Here is a 20,285-nt window from a genome sequence, read left to right on the forward strand (position 1 = left end):
TGGCTCCCGGAACCACGCGAGCCAATTCTCACGCGTCCGTATATTCCGTTGGTTCGTCGGGACAGCTCAGCCCCAGGCATTGTCTTACCACAGGCAAGGAAGTCATGCATTTGCACACAGGTATTTTGTGATACATCCTAATACACTGATTTCAAAACGTGCTATTCTAGTCTTTCCTGGTGGGGCGAAGGGAGGTGTCATGGGAATAAAGTCAAGTCTCTCCTTGACATGACCTAACCCTGGGATATTATTGTTGCAATGTGGTGCAGAAATATTAAAAGCTTGCATACCTGTAGGATTTTAGTACTTTTGCTAAAAGGAACTTGGATGTCTTCACTGGCCACCTCGTTGAATTCAAGGACAACTGCCCACCTGTGATAGGCTTGGGTTGGTGAGGCCCAGAGGCTCCAGCTGATCTGCAGTGTGAGCAACCCCTTCCAGAACTGGGGCCCTGCCTTGTGCAGTGAAGCCCTTTCTCAACACAAAGGCCAGGAACTGAGGTCTAGGGGTTTATACCTGGAGAACAGGTGGGGAGGGCTCACAGCCAGGGTCGTGGCATCTGGGTCAGCAGTGATGGTCCCAAGAGCGCTGCACTCGGATGGCTCATCAGCCACTTAGTATGGCCCTGGCGGGGGGGTGGGGGGGTCCTGTGGCCGCGCGGATCTAAGGCCCGGTCCCAGAGGGCAGCTGCCACCGTCTCTGGCAGAACCCAGAGGGCTCCGGCCGAACACCGGTCAGCCGACGCCACTCAGCTCCAGCTCCCTGGGCTGGCTGATGCTCGCTCGGGCACAGCGAAGGGGACGGCAGGTCGACCCGGGCCGCTGTCCCTTGCGGAGAGGGTCTCCAAGGGGGTCTCCAGGCCCCGGGGAGAAACCAGTTAGGCCTGGGGCATGGGGCTGCAGGTGGCCTCCGAGGGGAGACAATATCGTTCTCCCCACCCGGTGAAGGTCCCTACCTGGGGTCCCAGGCCCGTGTCAGGCTGGGCCTTCCACCTTCACTTGTGTGACTGGGTCAGGTCCACAAAATCCCTAAAGCTCCCTTTCCTCATCTGTCAGGCAGTGTCCCACAGACTCGCCATACTTCTGGAAATGAACGAAGGTCACAGAATGTGCTAGAATAGGCTCCGCCTGATGAAACATCTCAATCGAGGGCGGGCATCCTGAATTCTAACACTGGGACACGAGGCCATAAATGCTCTCAACTCAGGCTCCCTTGAGGCCACGGCTCGGGCTTTGGGTGCCCGCGTCTCTGGGCCAGGTGAGGCTGGTGGGGGATCCCTGAAGCATAAGCCTGGGCAGGACCCCGCAGCATCCCTGGGGGTGCCCGTCTGCAGGGGCCCACCGGCATCCCCGCGGCCGCAGCTCACCTTTGACACCCCCACAATCCCTCTGCCCCCTCCTGATCTCCAGAGTCACGGGCTCCCCGTGCGAATTACCGGACCTGGAACACAAAACCTTTTACGGAGGCAGAATCGGAGTCAGACCCGTACCCGTCCACTGCTGTGCGCAGAGCTTCTTGTTGGGGACGCTCTGGTCTGCTGTGGGTTCCCCCTTTCCCAGTTCCCTAAGTCACCTTCACTTAGACACCTCTTCCTCAGGAAGAATCACAGACCCACGCTCACTGTGTCTGAGCCCCGCAGCGTGTAGCTTCCTGGCAGGGTCTCTTTTCCGCGGCCCCCGACCTTTATTTGGGCAGTTATGTGATACGACACTGAGGAGAGAGCAGCAAAGGAGACAGTGCATCGACCTCGCAGTCTTGCACTCACCGTGACATCCCCAGGGATGTCCCCTCGCACCTGAGCATCTGGTCCAGATGGCCCTTGAGGAAGAACGGAGATTCCATGCAGAGCTCCCCAAGGTGGGACCGCCGGAGGGACAGAGGGACGGGGAGCATGGCGACATGCTGCTGCTCCTCCTGGGAGGAGGAGGGCATGGGGCATGCCCCATGGGCATGTCCCACGCGGGCATGGGACAGCAGTCTCTGCACACTACTCCTCCGCCAGGTAAGGAGCAAAGGATCCCGAGGCCGACAGCTCCCCGGTGCCATTCCACCTCCAGGGTACAGTTCAGCTGCGCCATGTTCGGGACCTTCTTAATATTCCAGATGGGCCGTTGTAGACATGTCAGCCCCTTACAGCACAGGTGCAGCGAGCTCCTCTGAGCGGCCCCCCGAGGAGGTAGGCACGGAATTCAGAGTCCCGTCCCCGAGGCAGAGGTCCAGGAACACCAGCAAAGGAGCCTCATCCTTAGACCATCCTCGGCCCCTGGTCCCGTCGGGGGCACATGTGGGCCCTGGCTCGAGGCCACAAGCTCCAGAAGTCGCGACTGGAGTTCCGTAAACCCAGTGCCTGCCGTTTCCACCTCCTGTGAGGAAAACAGGAGATTGGCTGAAATGCTTTAGGTTTGGTGTGGAATGAGACCATGAGTCTCAACGTAGGCAGTAGCTGGGCGTCCCACCCGGGCCTTCAGCGTCCCAGACATCAGCTGCTCCCTCGCGCTCTTCCCTCCTTGCCTTCTTTTCTCTTTCCTTTTCCCTTCCATTGTCCCTCGTCTCCACGTCTAGTGCCCTTAAGTATCATGGGGAGGAGGCAGGGGCGTGTTTTAGGATTTTAGTTTGAAAAGAAAAAAAAAAAAAAGCTAGTAAAAATCACAAAGCCACGAAGTATAAGAGCAATAATCTAAGGGCACAGACTAAATATTTAGAAAGTCAAAAAATAAAATTCCAAACTGTTAGATGGGTTTCACAAAAAAAGAACAATCTGCCTGGTCAAGACGTTTAAGAATGATATGAGCCAAAGCGCAAGATCAAAATGTTTGGGATTCAGGCGACACCAAAGCCTTCAATCTGCTCATCTAAGAAAGAAAAAGGAAACCTTTGGGCCATCTTGGGGTGCCTGTCGCCATGCAGGACTGGCTGCCCTCGTCCAGATGGGAATGTCCTTAGCTGGGACGACAACCGACCAGCTCTGATGCAGTTGGCCAAGTGCTCAGACCTCGGACCTGGTGGGGAACCCAGGTGGGTGGCTCCAGGCATGGAGGGCTCTGCATCTCCCCTTTGGTGCCTGGGGCTTTTACACACCTTTCTTACCACTTCTCCCCCACCCCTTTCAACCACTGACCTCCAATTGGAAAATAAGACTTGAGTAGATTCTTCAGTCTCCATCTGGTTCATCCTGATTGGGTCTTTGCTTTTCTCCACATTAATTGATGGACTCGCAAACCCATTGGGGAAGGAGAAAGAATTAGAGATTTACTCTGTAGACACTGATCGGGTTTTACTGCTAGGGGACATAGGGTTGTCGTCCTGGGTGTGACACAGGGAAGCTTAATCTATCCCGGACGTCACAGAACATCACTGCTGGGGGATCCCTGATCACATCGAAATTGCCAGGATGTTCCAGAGTTGAAATAACTTCGTGAAGACAGTGGTATCATCCCCAGAGAAGACAAAATAAAGGTCTCCGAATCCAGTTGTCGCCCAGGTGCTATGTCAGGTAACACAGCAGATCAGGAGTCCTCTCAGGGAGCCGGGCTGGTACAGTTGAGCATGTGGCTGGTCCTCCAGGCCACGAGACTTCTCTGAAGGAGATCAGATCACGTCACCAGGAGAAGTGGGGTGGGGGCTGGGCAGGGTGGAGCTGGGTGATCCTAATGGGACCCCCCCTGAATGACCCAAGACTGCAAAATATGGGTCATTGTCCTTGGAGAGCAAGGGGATTGAAAGACACTTCCCTGGGGAAAGTTGAGACAGTAACGCGGGAGTGGTTGAACTAGAGACGATGTCCTCCTCGAGGGCGGGGAGGAAGGACTCAGCCTTCAGACTCTCCGAGGAGGAAAGGGGTATTCTGGGGGCAGAAAGATGGGATCAGCTAGGGTGAGCTGGCCAGAGAGGACCAACTCTAAGAATGTGAGCAGAGGGAGAGGCAGCCAGGCCTGGGAAGTCGGACACTTCCAGGTCCGAAAGCCCCATCAAGGATCGACACCGTGGACCTTCGGGATCTCGGGCCGATCTCATATGGCCCTGTCATCATCACGACAGCTGCTCCTAGGAGGCAAAATTTTTTTTTTTTTTTTTTTTTTTTTAGGGTCAGGGTTGTTCCCTCAGTGGATCCTTCCAGCCACTTCTGGGGCCTTGGGAACCTAACCATAACCCCCTTGGCCCCTTTCAAGGATAATTTGATCCTTAGCATTTCCTCATATTTAGGAAACAATTGAGGCAAAACTAACTTCAAAGGCTGCTCTCTGCCCTTAAAGCTCCTTGGACACAGAAAGCCCGACCAAGGACATGACATTAAGCAAAGGAAGAAAATTCTGACTTTCTCTCGGTATCAAGCATACACGTGGCATAGAAACACCACCCCCTTTCCCCCACAAAATCCAGAAGCTGTATTTGATGTTTGTGAATCTGCCACACTCAAGGATGACTCCCCCACCCCTGGGCTGGATCACGTGGGAATTCTTTTGAAGTTTCAGGACACGAAGAAAACAAGACTATCCCTTCATTTCCAAATAATTCCCCAAGCCTTTCTCTCCCCCCATCAGTGTGAGGCCCAGACAATTCTTATAAACCACTGGCCGCCAGGGCTAGGATTCTTTGAGGGATGTTCTCCATCTCGGTATCTTTCTAGAAGATTCTTTTTGCCACATTTCTGTCCTTGGTATAACTGGCCTTTGCGTGACATTGGGTTAAGCTGGGTTGTACTCAGTAGACATTGCAATCGTACACCTAGTGATTGTCTTTATTAATGAGCTGCAGTAGGGTAAGATTCGTGACAAAGAGAATCATAAACGCTTGGTTCTGGACACCCACTGGGCAAGCTACGGGGCCAGCGCCTTTCATCCACTGCCTCAAATAGAATCTAATGGTCACTATTATTTTTCCCATTTTTAGGCTGGTGAACCCAGTCTTGACTGGGAGGGGGAGCCTGTCCACTTTGATGCACAAGAAATAGCTGGTAGATCCTCTCAGGGTGGCGGGGGCTCAGAAGAACTCCCCGAGTTGTCAGACAACCTAAATGTTCGAAAGAACTTACCGACAGACTTCCCATGAATATCAGTGACAATGAGAAAATTGCAGGAGTCCAAGGTAGGGACATTTCTACGGGATCCCAGGCATCTATGAGATCCAAGGAGGTAGGAGGGGTCAAAGTCTTCAAATGCTCTAGAAAGTATAAACATCCAACACTCTTTCTTCTCCTCTGAGGCAACAGGACACTCTTTTCTGTCCACCACCAGAGCCTGTTTGCTCAGGGGACACACTGGGCCATCCGAGGAAGAGGGAGCCCATCTGCGTGGAAGTGCCATCCTTCTTGCCCAACTCAGGGGGTCCAGCAGGACTCCCAGGGTCTGGTGAGAAGCCTGGATTTCAGGGACATTTTATTGTGTCCTGGTCTCCTGTTCTCAAGGCTTTAGTTTGGTGTCCAGGTCAGAGCAGCCTTCTGAACCCATCAGGGAGATGTCCTGATCCCCTTCTCCAGTCACGGAATCCCTTGCTCGGGGCTTTAAAATATTTCTTCTAATTCCCCCTCCCAGGGCAGCCCTGGTGGCGCAGCGGGGGTGTGATCCAGTCCCACATCGGGCTCCCTGCATGGAGCCTTCTTCTCCCTCTGCCTGTGTCTCTGCCTCTCTCTCTCTCTCTCTGAATAAATAAATAAATCTTTAAAAAAAAAAAGAAAAAAGAAAAAAAATCACCCTCCCAGCCTAAGCCAACTGGGAAGCCCTCTCCTTCTGCCTCCCAGGAATGCCGGCTCACCTCTCCTAGAACATGGAGCATGGAGACCCTTCCAATGGTATCAGCAGAAATCAAGAACTTCTTCTCGTGTTCTCCTGGGCTATTTTGGGGAATATGATTAACCACAAGGCACAGAGTACCCCAGGTGCTCTTCTGGACCAAAAGAAGCACCCAGAAAATGCTGGAAAGTGACCCCTTTGGAGTACAGAGGAAAACCCTGACTCTTCTGGTCTTCCTATAAGTTCCAGGCTGATGAAAGGCTCTGGGGACCAGGCCTCTGAAGTGGCTCTCCCCTCTGTGGTTCTTTTGGCCTAGCCATTGAACTGACAAAGTTCTACTGGGATCCAGTACATAGTTGTTTTTTGTTTTTTGGTTTTTTTTTTCATAAGGCAGATCCCTTTCTTACCCTGAAATATCTTGCCTTCTGTGCCTTTTTAAAAGCCCAAGTCTCTTTTGGCCCTACTTGCCCTCTCCAGTTCCACTTTAGATCCACTAATATCTTACCTTAAACAAGGGGCTGCTCTCTTTCTTCCTCACCAATAAATATTTGATGGCAAACCACCCTGAGTCCAGACAATTAAGCCAGGGGGACTGGTTTGTAGAAGCATGGGGTGGGGAGGACATCTGCTGGCTCCCTCCAGGTGCAGCGGGGCCAGAGGAACCAGAGGAAGGAAGAGAAGCGAGAGCAGGGGGTGACAAGAGGAGCTGGTGCAGAGAGAACGAGAGAAGAAGAGGGACATGTCAGCTGAGCAGGGGAACATGTCCCCTGGCTCTCACGGAGCTGTGTCCCTTCAAGGCTGAGACCGCTGGGGGCACCATATGGGCCTGGATTTGGGAGCTGAGAGTTCCCAAAGGCCCGGTTTTGTTTGTACGGCTAGAGTGAGGTTCCAGAGGCTGCTCCCACTCCAAGGGCACAGATCAGGCCAGCAGAGAGCCCAGAGAGAGAGAATGGCCAACATCCATTCCGGGTGCCAAGCTGAGGGGCTGACTGTGGGGGAGCCTGGCCTTGGTATCAGGCCAAACAGTAGCTATTTGGTCTCTTCAGTCATTATGGTCTCTTGAGACTTGGAGAATTTGGCTTTCCATATTGGAGAAAATGAGAAAGAGTGAGGTCTGGGACCATGTGTGAGCCAAGTGACCTCACATCTCCTCCTGGAAGCCATAGGAAGGTCATGGTACATGCAAGTACAACCAAGGCCGTCAGGCTGCCTGGTGAGAGAGAACAAAGGCAGAGAACAGGAAACCTCAGTGGTTTGGGGGCCATTGGCCTTCTCTTTGTGGGAGAAATCCCCCAAAGTCTAGTGCTGAGGACTGGCAAGAGCCCAGGGGATGGGGGATTCTGTGGACACGTACACTGTGAAGTCTTGGCACATGGGACACCCCCCAATACCCTATCCCACCCCCTCACTCCACTCTCCTTGATCCATTAAGAATATTTACTTATTCTTCTTGTAACTAAAAATGTGTGCCTTTGACCTATATCACCCATTTCTCCCTCGTCCCCACCCCCTGCCAACTACGGGTCTATTCTCCGTTTCTGTGAAATTGGCTTTTTTGTTTGTTTGTTTGTTTTTTGATTGCACGTATATGTGATGCCATATAGTATGTGTCTTTTTCTGTCTGGCTATAGCTCACTTAGCATAATGCCTTCCAGGTTCATCCACGCTGTCACAAATGGCACAATTTCCTTCTTTGTGTTTTTCTTTTTTAAAGATTTTATTTATTTATTCATGAGAGACACAGAGAGAAAGGCAGAGGGAGAAGCAGGCCCCTGTGGGGAGCCCAATGCGGGACTCGATCCCAGGACCCCAGGATCACGACCTGAGCAGAAGGCAGATGCTCAACCGCTGAGCCACCCAGGGGCCCCCACAATTTCCTTGTTTGTTGTGGCTGAATGATATTCCATTGTGGACATATATCACTATTTTCTTTCTTACCCATTCACCCATCAAAGGACATTTAGGCTGCTTTCATATCTCGGCTATTTTGACGAATGCTGCGGTGAGCATGGGGTGCTCTTAGCTCTTTGAGGAGCTAATGTACAGCACGGTGACCACAGTTCATGAGACGTGTTGTATAATTGAAAGTTGCTGAGAGTAGGTCTTAAGCACTTTTCACACACGTGGAGTTAAGAATGGATGTGTCCACGACTTGATCTTGGTCGTCGTTGGCACATGTATACGTATATCGATCATCACATTGTGCATTTTAAGTATATACATTTGAATTGGCCAATTGTTCCTCAATTAAAAAAAAAAAAAAAGTCTTCCTGGGTGTCTAGGGTGTGCTGACAGCTATTCTGGATGAATGAGAGGAAAACAGCCCCAAATGTGATCCAGTCCAGCTCTCGGGATTTTCTCCCATGTACAGATCTTACTTTCCATTGAGGCAGACAAAAAACTCATCAGCTGAACAGTATATTAAATGCAGGGAGACCTGCGGGCCGGTCACAGCAGTGCAGGGCGGTAAGGATGAGAGCAAGTCGAAAGTACAGGCCATCTTAATAATCACTGGGAAAAATTATGATTATTCCATAGCCTCCAAAATTTTTAAGAACTCTCTTGCTGTGGTTATAAATGGATAGAAAAATGAAAAAAAGTAGTAAAACTAATATTTAGAACGGTGTGATTTAAAACAATGAGAATTAAAGCGATTTATTTCCTTGTAAAAAGTGTTTCAGGAATAATTTGAACTCGATCACCCTCTCGTGGCTTCACTGGGGACAGGGAGCAAGCATCTTCTCTAAGCTCTGGTGGATTGTTATACTCCTAACTCCGGCTCAGCCTCCCACATTTAATCCTTTGTGCTTCCAATGTCATGAGATACCCCCCCCAAGAGTTCCACTAATGCCAAGTTTCTTGCCATGCCATTTCTTCCCGGGTATCTTCACATACTTTCCTCTGTTATGCATCTCTGGGAGATGGGAATGTGAGCCTGAGACCAACAGTGGCCCAGGAGAGAGGGGAGCCTTTGACTGGTCCAAGGTCGCCCTGCAGGAAAACGGAGGAAGCAGGGTCTGAATTTACACGCTTTTTATCCAGATGCTGCCCCACATGCCTCCCCCTGCCCGCTGGCTCCATTCAGAGAAAGGACGCGGGTCAGCAAGTCCCTGGGACCGCGGGAGGGAAACATTCTTACTAGTGTTACTGCACTTTCTCTGACCACGCTTGGTTTCTGCATCCTTTGGGGTGGAAACTCGCAGGACCCCACAGATCAGGATCATGAGTGAGGAGGACCAGGGACTGGAGGAGGAGTTTGTACTTGGGCTGGGGAGGGGGATCCTCTAGGGCGAGGGGTGAGACGGGGGCCTGCGCTGTAGGAGACCCCTTTCTCTCCACCTGGTCAGGGGTACTGGGGTTGGCCTTGGGTCACGTCCCATCCCGTGTCTCTCTTCCCCAGAGGACAAGCATGGGGGAATCATTATAGCCTGCGAGTCACGCCAGACCCCACCAGGGAGGGAGGCCCCCCTGGCTCCTTCTCCCCTGAGGTCACAGCAGGGACCCCCCCAACTCTCCTGGGATTCTTGCATCTGGGAGTCCGGCCAGGCTCAGCTAAGGTCCTGTGGGGAGGGAGATGGGTGCCAGCCGTCAGGGTCTCAGGTTCATCATTTGGCATCATTTCCGAATGCAGGCTTGTGTCCGATGGTCTCGGGTTCTCCCATCACAGTGGCCCTGGTTGGATTCCTCAGCGGCACCGGCTGTCCAGGAAGATGGGAACTTTTTGCTTCCCTCTGCCCTGGGACCCACTCCATCCTGAAGGCATGGCTGCCTCTAGCAGGTCTACATCCTTTCTATGCAAGCGGGGTCCCCTCCAATGGGCCCAGGTTCTCGCAGAGGCCACTGGCAACCTCCATCGTCCTCACCAGGGGATTGCAGACCTCCTTTCTCCTTGAATCACTCAACAAGCACTTGTCCCTGAGTGGCTGCTGCCGTGGTGACAAGTGCCTGGTGAGACAGACACCGTCTCCCGCTCACGGGCCGTCACAAGAAGACCACTGTTGCAGAGGGGCAGGCGGTGACTAGTCCTCTCAAGAGGACGCAGGGGCTGGTACGGAGAGCTACAAAGGGGGGTCTCACTTGGGTCATCTGGGGTATCGGCAAGCACCGTCCCTGAGCCAGGACCAGCTGTGGGAGTTGTGTCAAAGAAAAGCAGAGACGGACAGAGGTTAAAGTGAAGGCAGGTTTGAACCGGGCCTGTTGCGATGGGACAGACCAGGACTCCACTCTAACGCAGCGGGACGAGGGGGGATTAGCCCCGAGACGGGGCGGGGGTGCAGGCGAACCTACCAGGATTCCCACTGGAGGCAGCCCTGGGGGTCAGCGACCTGGATCACGTGTCAAGTGCTCGGGGATTCCTGCTGAAGCAGCTTCGCAGCGGTTTTGCTAAAACTGGATTTTATAAGGAAGCGCACGGATGGGCCTCGGAGAAGGTTCGGGGGCCCGACTACGGTGGGCCAAGCAAAGAGTGTTTGTCCGTTGAGGGGTCATGTTGGGTCCCTGCGCAGACTGCAGACCCTGATGAAATCAGGACAGTGGCCCCCGTGAGAGCAGAGCGAAGCCGCTGAGGCCGGGTCGAGGGCACCGGCAGATCACGAGGGACTTGGAACAAAGGGAGGGTCTGTGGAAGGATTTCCAGGATCGAGTTACTGCCTCTGCGCTCACCAGGAAGGATGCCCGGGGACCAGGTGGGGGGGAGCTGGTCCGAGCACACGCCAGGGCCGCCACCCCAGGGAGCCCCAGAGGCAGGCCCGCGGGCGCCGGAGCCCTGGGGGGGGCAGGCCCAGCTGTGGGCTGAGGACACGCGCGGGGCACCCGCCGCCGGAGCGCCGACTCGGTCACTGGGCCGGTCCTCCCTTTAGGTGATGGGTTGCCATGGGTTGAGTCTCTGCGTTCCCACACATTCATATGCTGAGCCTTAATCCCCCGTGTGATGGGATTTAGAGGTGGGGCTCTTGGGAGGTGATGAGGCCTGGACGGGATGGGTGCCCTTACAAGGGCACGCAGACACCCTGATCGCAGATGGCCAGCCTCCAGAACCCTGAGAAACAAGTTTGTCTTTTAAGCCCCCCTCCCCCTGCCCCATCCCGGTCCGTGGACCTGTTACTGCAGCCCGGGGCAGGGGCGGGGGGGCGCGGCTAGGACACGGGGCGAGCGGGAGAGAACGGTGTGAGGCAGGGGATACGAAGCTTTGTTGGGCACTTTATCCCTCATGATGGTTTTTGGGGGCAAGACACACAACACAACAGGAAGACGATGCTGTCTACCACAGGTGAGAGCAACACGCAATCCGGTTTATGTAAAATTATGTATGAATAAAACATTCATTTATTCCTTATTTCAGGACGTGTCTAACAAGGATGTTTACCATCTTCCAGGGGTTCCGTTAGGCCCAGTTAGAGAATAAGGAGTTACTCAGCCCCTACCCATCCTCACGGAATGTTGTGATTCCTATTTCTGAACATCTTAGATCGGCTGGCTGAAATGGCCAGAGATGATATTCTTTAAGATTTTATTCATTTAGGGTGCCCGGGGGGCTCAGTGGTTGAGCGTCTGCCTTCGGCTCAGGCCATGACCCCAGGGTCCTGGGATCGAGTCCTGCATTGGGCTCCCTGCGTGGAGCCTGCTTCTCCCTCTGCCTGTGTCTCTGCCTCTCTCTGTGTCTGTCATGAATAAATAGATAAAATATTTTTCAAAATATTGTTTTTAATTTATTTATTTTAGAGAGAGATTGGGACAGGCAGTGGCAGAGGGAGAAGGAAAGAGATAATCTCAAGCAGACACAGTGCTGAACCGTGGAGCCCGACATGGGGCTCGATCCCACAACCCCGAGATCATGACCTGAGCCAAAACCAAGAGTCAGATGCTTAACTGACTGAGCCACCCAGGTGCCCCAGGAGATGATTATTAACCCTGGGGTCCCTGGGTGGCTCAGTGGTTGAACATCTGCCTTCGGCTCAGGTCATGATCCCAGGGTCCTGGGATCGAGTTCCACGTCAGGCTCCCTGCTCAGCGGGGAGTCTGCTTCTCTCCTTCTGCCCCTCCCCTTACTTACTCTCACTCTCTCTCTCTCTCTGTCAAATAAATAAATGAAATCTGTAAAAAAAAAAAAAGGTAGCAGTGATCATCATAAACTGGTGGGAATTTGGGTTATATCTCCGCCCAACTTCTCTGTATTTTACTGAACACCGTCCACACACATATTCTCTTTCCTTCACCGGTAGTGAAAATAAAGGTGTCTTTCGTCTTAGAATGTAGGGAAGTGATAAGAGAAGCCTGGGGAGGACCTGGTACCAATACCGCAGGCTCCGGAAACAGAGCTCTGGGGTGTCTCTACCGAGCCCTGACCTCCGCATACCCCACCCTGCCCTTTACCTGGTGCACAGGTCAGGGGTACCAGAGAAGGCATGCGAAGGCGCGAGGTACCCTCCCTGCTTCCCTTCCAGGTTCCCCCGGGGCTTTGGCCCTGAACTCACCCTTCTCCGCGTTTCTCTCTTCTCAGGGTTGGGCTCTGTCCATCTTGACTAAGTTTCCTTCCAGGTCTCTTGGACAGATGGACGATCACAATCACCTGTTCTGAGTGCTGCAGCAGCTTTGGTGGATGGAGTGGTTTCTCCTGGTACCAACGGCAACAGGCCGCACCTGCACACTCCTGACTTACGGTGACAGTGTTTGGTCCCTGAGGACCCCGGGTCCATTCCGCAGCCCCAGATCCAGCAGTGCGGCCTCCTAGACCACCTCCAGGCTCTGGCCTGGGGACGAAACTGCCTATCACTGAGTGTCTGGCGGCTGCCATGGCATTCGGGGGAGTAGAGCCCAAACGTCCCCTGAGCTTCGCACCTGCCACGTGGCTCAGCCTCTGCTGTCACAGTTGCTCACCCCCCAGGGCCCTAGGTGCAAAACCCCTGCCTTATATTTAAGCCAGATGTTAGGCAGATGCTAAAATTAAAATCAATGCCACACTCATCGTGGTATTGGTTGAAGTGGTAACTCGTGGTTAATAGTTAATTTATGGTTAGCAGTCAATTTTATGTTGTGTGAATTTTACCTCCACTAAAAAAAGTGCCTGACAGAAGGTTACACAGTGTATGATTCCACTGATGTCAAGGATCCAGAATAGGCAAACCGTAAAGACAGAAAGTAGATTCACTGGTTGTCAGGAGCTGGAAACTGAGCGTAACCACTGCTGGGCACAGAGTTCCTCTGGGGGCAAAAAAAATGCTCTAAAATCGATATGCTGGTGGACACACAGCTCTGTGAATAGACTGAAACCATGGACTTATACCCTTCAAGTGGATGAATTGTGTGGTATGTAGATTATCCCAATAAAGCTGTTATTTTTTTTAATGCCACACCTTGCACTCAATTTTTTTTTTTTAATTTTGGAAAACATAACTTCTTTGGATAAAAATCTGGCACTTGTTCTCCATAGGTGATAGGTTGGGTACTGTTACATGTAATTGCATTAATAAACATGTTCTTAACATTTTTCCATTTTAATTAATATGGCAAGTATTAATAGACATTACCCCCCTAAACTGAAGCTCTTTGGGATCTTTGATACATTTTAAGAATATAAAGGAGTCTTGAGATGCAAACGTTGAGAACTGCTGACCTAGGAAGAAAGTCTACCCAAAAGGAAAGCAGTGGTTTCTCCCAACAGACACATGCAGCAGGCTGGGAGGCTGGGAGGCTGGGGGGTTGAGAGGCTGGGAGGCTGGGAGCTGGGAGGCTGGGGGGTTGAGAGGCTAGGAGCTAGGAGGCTAGGAGCTGGGAGGCTGGGAGCTGAGAGGCTGGGAGCTGGGAGGCTGGGAACTAGGAGGTTGGGAGGCTGGGAGGTTGTCCTCAAGACCCCTGGGTCCGAGGACTCCATCTCTTCCGTTCCTGATGGAGTTGCTGAGCATCCTGAGGAATACTCTGATGTCACATCTATTTCCAGAACTCTCCTCGTGCCAGGTCTCTGCCGGCGGGAGAGACATTCCGGAGGGAAGGAGGTGACTCAGAGCCCACGTTCCCAGGAAGTTCCTTGATAACTGTCCAGACCCAGCCCAGGGCCCTCTCCTGCACGGACGCGGATGCTGGTCTGGCAGGGGGCCTCAGAGGTGAGCTTTAGGCCGCTCCTGATGCCAGCTGCTCTCCCGCTCCAGCTCCAGCTCCAGCTCCAGCTCCAGCTCCAAATCCAGCAAGTAGGCACCACTGCAGCCAGGACTGTCAGATTTTCCCGTCTCCCACTACCACTCTGGGGCTTCTAAGCTTTTGCTCTTCCAAAATCTTTTCCAAATCTAAAGTGCAGGGCCTTGCTCCCTGTCTCCTCCTCCCTGGTCTCCCTGTCCAGACCTTCTTGTGTCTCCAGCCACCAGAGGGCACTGTGGGCCTGGAGTTGGCTCCAGGGGGAGGGTCCCGGGGAAGGCACCCTGACCTCTTCTTAAATCAGGGGGAAACACAAGGAGAGGAGAAGAGGCAGGTGGGACATAACTGCCAGGGCAGAGGCTGGCTGGGGCGCCACTGGAAGTTTGTAAGTGGGGTTGTGACAGACCTGTTGCATGATTTCCAGTCCTCCCCACACCACACCACCCCCATTGCTACTGGATTGTGTTCCATGGGGGAGTTAACAGTGAAGCAGAGACCCCAGCCAGGAGACTTCATGCTCCGGGTGGGGGATCCTGGCTTGCCCTTGAGTGGCAGTGGGGTCGGCTCTGTAGACGTCCTGGAGGACTTGCTTAGAGCAAATGTGAAGTGTGAGGGGCCTAGAGACCCTCTAGAGCTTGGTCCTGACTTTCTGAGATTGAGAGGAATGGGAAGGGAACAGGTATATTTTAAAAAGCAAGAAGTCTGCTGGGCTGTGTTACATTGCAGATGATTACATCATTGAATGAAGAATAAAATCCAGTACAGAATAGCACATGCAATAGAATTCTATTCATATAAAACCATATATATATATATACTCATTCAACAGCTACTTGCAAATGCCCCCAATTGATTTTGTATCTCATACCTGGTGGTGCAGGGTGGGAGGGGCAAGGGGAATTCCATCCAGCCTCACCACATTCCAAAGCCAATGCCCATAACCAAGGTGGTTTTAGGTCTGGAAGAGCAACTAAGTAACCACAGTTCCCCCGCAGTCTCTCCAGAGACTTCAGAGACATCCTATTTCTCAGATGGCTGGAATTGAGACCTGGAAGTGAACCCCACGGGCTTGCAGGCCTTTAAATTCATGCCTGAGTTCTCTGCCCCCCAACTTGGGAGCACCCAAATACATAAAATAGCTAATGGTGAACATAAAGGAACTAATCAATAATAACACAGGAAGAGTAGGGGCCTTTAATGCCCCACTTACACCAATGGACAGATCATCTAAACAGAAAACCAACAAGGAAACAATGGCTTTGAATGACACACTGGACCAGGTGGATCTAATAGATCTATTTGGAACATCACATCCTCAAACAGCAGAAGACACATTCTTTTCAGGTGCACATGGAGCATTCTCCAAAACAGATCACATATTAGGCCAAAAACAAGCCTCAATAAATACAAAAAGATTGAAGTCATACCATGCACCTTTTTTTTTTTAAGATTTATTTATTTATTCATGAGAGATAGAAAGAGAGGCAGAGACACAGGCAGAGGGAGAAGCTGGCTCCACGCAGGGAGCCCAGTGCAGGACTTGATCCCAGGACCCCGGGGTCACGACCTGAGCCAAAGGCAGATTTTCAACCTCTGAGCTATCCAGGTGTCCCTCATGTGCCTTTTCTGACCACAATGTTATGAAACTGGGAGTCAACCACAAGAAAAAAATCTGGAAAGACCACAGCTACATGGAGGTTAAACAACATGCTACCAAACAATGAATGAGTCAACCAGGAAATAAAAGAAGAAATTAAAACATACGTAGAAACAAGTGAAAATGAAAACACGGCAGTCCAAAACATTTGGGATACAGCAAAGGTGATCCTAAGAAGGAAGTTTATAGGAATACAGGGCTACCTCAAGAAGCAAGAAAAATCTTAAACAACCAAATCTTGCACCTAAAAGAGTTAGGAAAAGCAAAATGAATGAAGCTGAAAGCCAGTAGAAGAGAAATAATAGATTCGAGGAGAAATAAATGATACAGAAACTAAAAAAACAAATAGATCAATGAAGCCAGGAGTTGGTTCTTTGAAAAAATTAATAAAATATGATAAGCCCTCTAGCCCTCTTTTATTAAAAAGAATAGAGAAAGGACCCCAATAAATAAAATCACAAACAGGAGAGGATAAATAACAACAAATACCACAGAAATACAACTAATTATAGGAGAATATTATGAAAAACTATATGCCAACAAATTGGACAACCTGGAAGAAATGAATAAAATTCAGAGAAACATGTAACCTACCAAAACTGAAGCAGGAAGAAATGGAAATCTTGAATAGATCAATTACCAGCAAAGAAATTGAATCAGTAACCAAAAAACTCCCAAAAATAAAAGTTCAGGACCAGATGGCTTCACAGGTGAATTCTACCAAACATTTAAAGAGGAGTTAAAATATGCATTCTCTTCAAATTATTCCCAAAAATAGAAAAGCATGGAAAACTCCAAATTCATTCTATGAGGTCAGCATTACCCTAATACCAAAACCAGATAAAGACGCCACACAAAAAAGAGAACTACAGGTCAATATGTGTGATGAACATGGATGCAAAAATCTTCAACAAAATACTTCCAAACCTCGTCCAAAAATATATTTAAAAACTCATTCACAGTATCAAGTGGGATTTATTCCTGGGATGCAAGAGTGGTTCAATGTTTGCCGATCAACCAGCATGATACATTATGTCAATAAAAGAAAGGATAAAAACCATACATGTGATCATTTCAATAGAGGCAGAAAAAGCATGTGACAAAGTACAACATCCATTCATGATAAAAACCCTCAACAAAGTAGATTTAGAAGGAACATAGCTCAGCATAATAAAAGTCATCTACGAAAAACCCACAGCTAACATCATCCTCAATGGGCAAAAATTGAGAGCTTCCCCCGCTAAGGTCAGGAACAAGACAAAGATGTCCACTCTCATCACTTTCATTCAACATAGTACTGGTCCCAGCATAGCAATCAGACAACAACAAAAAATAAAAGGTATCCAAATAGGTAAGGAAAAAGTAAAACTTCTGTAATTTGTATATGAATAGAAACCCAAAGGACTATATACATCGTCTCTATAGAAAACTCCAAAGACTCCACCAAAAAGCTGCTAGAACTGATGAATGAATAAAAATTTAAAAAGTCACAGCATAAAAAAAATCAATCTACAGAAATATGTTGTATTTCTATACACTAATAATGAAGCAACAGAAAGAGAAATTAAAGAATCAATCCCATTTACAATTGCAACAAAAATAATAAAATATGTAGGAGCAAACCTAACCAAGAAGGTGAAAAACACTGATTAAAAAAATTGAAGATGACACAAATAGACAGACATTCCATGCTCATGGACTGGATGAATAAGCATTGTTAAAATATCCATATTTACCCAAAGAAATCTACACATTCAATGCAATCCCCATCAAAATACCAACAGCATTTTTCACAGAGCTGAAACAAACTATCTTAAAATGTGTATGGAACTCTGAGTAGCCAAAGAAGTCTTGAAAAAGGAAAATGGAGCTGGTGGCATCACAATTCTGGACTTCAAGTTATATTACAAAGCTGTAGTAGTCAAAACAGTACAGTTCTGGCACAAAAATAGACACATAGATCAAAGGAACAGACCAGAAAGTCCACAAATAAACCCACAATTAATCTTTGACAAAGCAGGAAAGACTATCCAATGGGAAAAAGACAGTCTCTTCAACCAATGGTGCTGGGAAAACCTGACAGCTACGTGCAAAATGAAACCGGACTGTTTTCTTTCACCATACACACAAAAAACTGTGAGACCTGAAACCATAAAAATCCCAGAAGAGAGCACAGGCAGTAATCTCTCTGACATCAGCTGTAGCAACATTTTTCTAGATATGTCTCCTGAGGCAAGGGAAACGAATGCAAGAATAGACTACTGGGACTTCACCAAAATAAAAAGCTTCACACAGCACGGGAAACAATCCACAAAACTAAAAGGCAGCCTACCGAACGGGAGAAGATATTTTCAAATGACATATCTGATAAAGGTTTATTACCTCAAATATATAAAGAACCTATACAACTTAAGACCAGAAAACAAATAATCCAATTAAAAATAACCCAAGTAATCCAATTTTTAAAAATGAGCGAAAGACATGAACAGGCATTTCTCCAAAGAGGACATCCAGACGGCCAACAGACACGTGAAAAGATGCTCAACATCACTCATCATCAGGGAAATGCAAATCAAAAGTACAATAAGACATCACCTCACACCTGTCAGAATGGCTAAAATTAAACTTAAAAAAAAAAAACAAACTAGAAAGAAGTGTTGGGACAAAAGTGGGGGAAAAGGAGCCCCTTTGAACTATTGGTGGGAATGCAAACCTGTGCAGCCATTCTGGAAAAAAATACAGAGTTTCCTCAAAAAGTTAAAAATAGAACTACCCTATGGCCCAGTCATTGCCCCACCGAAGACAGAGGCACTCGTGCGAAGAGGTGCGTGGTCCCCTAAGTGTAGAGCAGCATCACTTACAAGAGCAAATTGTGGAAGCAGCTCGAGCGTCCGCGGACTGATGCAGCATGGCCAGGGCAGACGCGGCGGAGCCACAGCCAGGGGCATCCAGAAACAGAAAATAGAAATCCAGACGTTCAACCATTTAAGGGAATGAATTCTTGCCATTTGCAATGACACGGATGGAGCTAAGGAGTATTGTGCTGAGCGAAAAAAGACGGAGAAAGACAAATACCATATAATTTCATTCATATGGGAAATTTAAGAAACAAACAAGCAAAGGGAGAGAGAGAGAGAGAGAGAGAGGGATGGAGAGAGAGAGAAACCAAGAAATAGAGCCATGACCCCGGAGAACCGACGGTGACCCGAGAGGAAGTGGGCAGGGAGATGGGCTAAACCCGGTGATGGCGAGTCAGGGGCGCACTTTTCCCGAGGAGCCCAACAGCCCACGCCTGAGTTCCCTGGGTATCGGCCTGCCCAGGTGCGCGGCCACGGGCTTCCCAAGAACAAAGAGAAAATCTGGTTTTGAATGACTCTGGCAGGTGTGGTTAGCGGCATCCCGGGGCCCCACCTGCAGTCACGGGCGCCTGAGAGCCAGTGGCAGGGGGCAGGGGACAGGGGGCAGACGGGGGGGGGGGGTGGGGAAGGCCACCGCCTGTCTGTCCGTCCGTCCCGCTGGCCGCCCTCCCTGGCCGGTGCTTGCCCCATTCAGTTTGCTTGAACAGCAGCTGCCGCCCCGGCGGAGGACCTCCCGTGGGCCGCCGCCGGGCTCCGTGTGCGTCTGCATCAGAGACAGTCACTGTGTCCCCCGCTGGGGCAGGGACACGCAGAGAGGCGCGTGGCTCCTCCAGGTCACACGGGCTGCCTGCGGGAAACTGGGCCTCAGCGCCTCGAACCCTCGGCTGCGCGGTCCCAGCACCCCGCGCTGCTCACCGTGCACCGCGAGCTCGATCCGAGCCCCGGGCTCCTCCTGCTGCCGGGAAGCCTGAGACCCCCTGGCTCCAGGGCTTTGCTACCGTTTCCACAAACAGATGAAGAGCGCAGCCTACAGAGTGGGCCCCAAGCTGTGTTCCCCCAACGGGCAGCATCGGCGTTGCCTGCGAACCGGTTAGACATCTGCCCTCTGGGCCCCACGCCTGACCCGCTGACCCACGAACTCAGAGGGCAAGGCCCCCCGCGCTCGCCCCGCCACGCAGGCGCTGCTCAAGCCCGAGAAGCGGGCTGAGGCGGGGACGCGGGGGAAAGGCCCCGACGGGCTCAGGTTCTCTCTCCTTCCCACTCCTTTTTGGAAAAGACCAGGCGACTGTCGACCCCGATTTCGCCGGGGCTGCTGCTGCCGGTTGTGCAGCCTGATTTGCTGATCTGGCTACAGTGCTTTAGCCTGATTTCCGAATTCCTACTAATCCGATTCCAGCACTTTGGCACCTATAGTGTTGATACAGTCTGTCTGTCTCTATTTTTTTTTTTTTAAGAGAGAGAGAGAGTGTGGGGGTGGTGCAGGGAGAGGGAGACAGAGAATGCCAAGCAGACTCCCCGCTGAGAGCAGAGCCCGACACAGGGCTCGATCCCATGACCCCAAGGTCAGGACCTGAGCCGAAATCAAGACTCGGACGCTTAACCGACTAAGCCACTCAAGTGCCTCCACGGCCACTTTTAATCTGTGTGTGAAAGGCCAAGGAGCGTCTTGGGCTCGTGCAGACCCACCCCCACCCCCACCCCCACCTTCCCAATCACCAGGAAAGGACTCGATGTGTCTCAGGGTTCGGTGATGGAACACACGCTGAGTGCCGAGGACTCTTGCCTGGCGTCCAGGCTCCAGATGAATGATGCACCCCTCCCCCTGACCGGTGTCCGCATCCTCAGCCCCCGAACCTCTGGAGAGGTTGCCTTATAGTCCAAAAGGACATTGCAGAGGTGACTAAGGATTTGCGA

The sequence above is a fragment of the Canis lupus genome, chromosome 5 (genome assembly GCF_048164855.1).
Source record: "Canis lupus baileyi chromosome 5, mCanLup2.hap1, whole genome shotgun sequence".
In the NCBI taxonomy this organism is placed as follows: domain Eukaryota; kingdom Metazoa; phylum Chordata; class Mammalia; order Carnivora; family Canidae; genus Canis; species Canis lupus.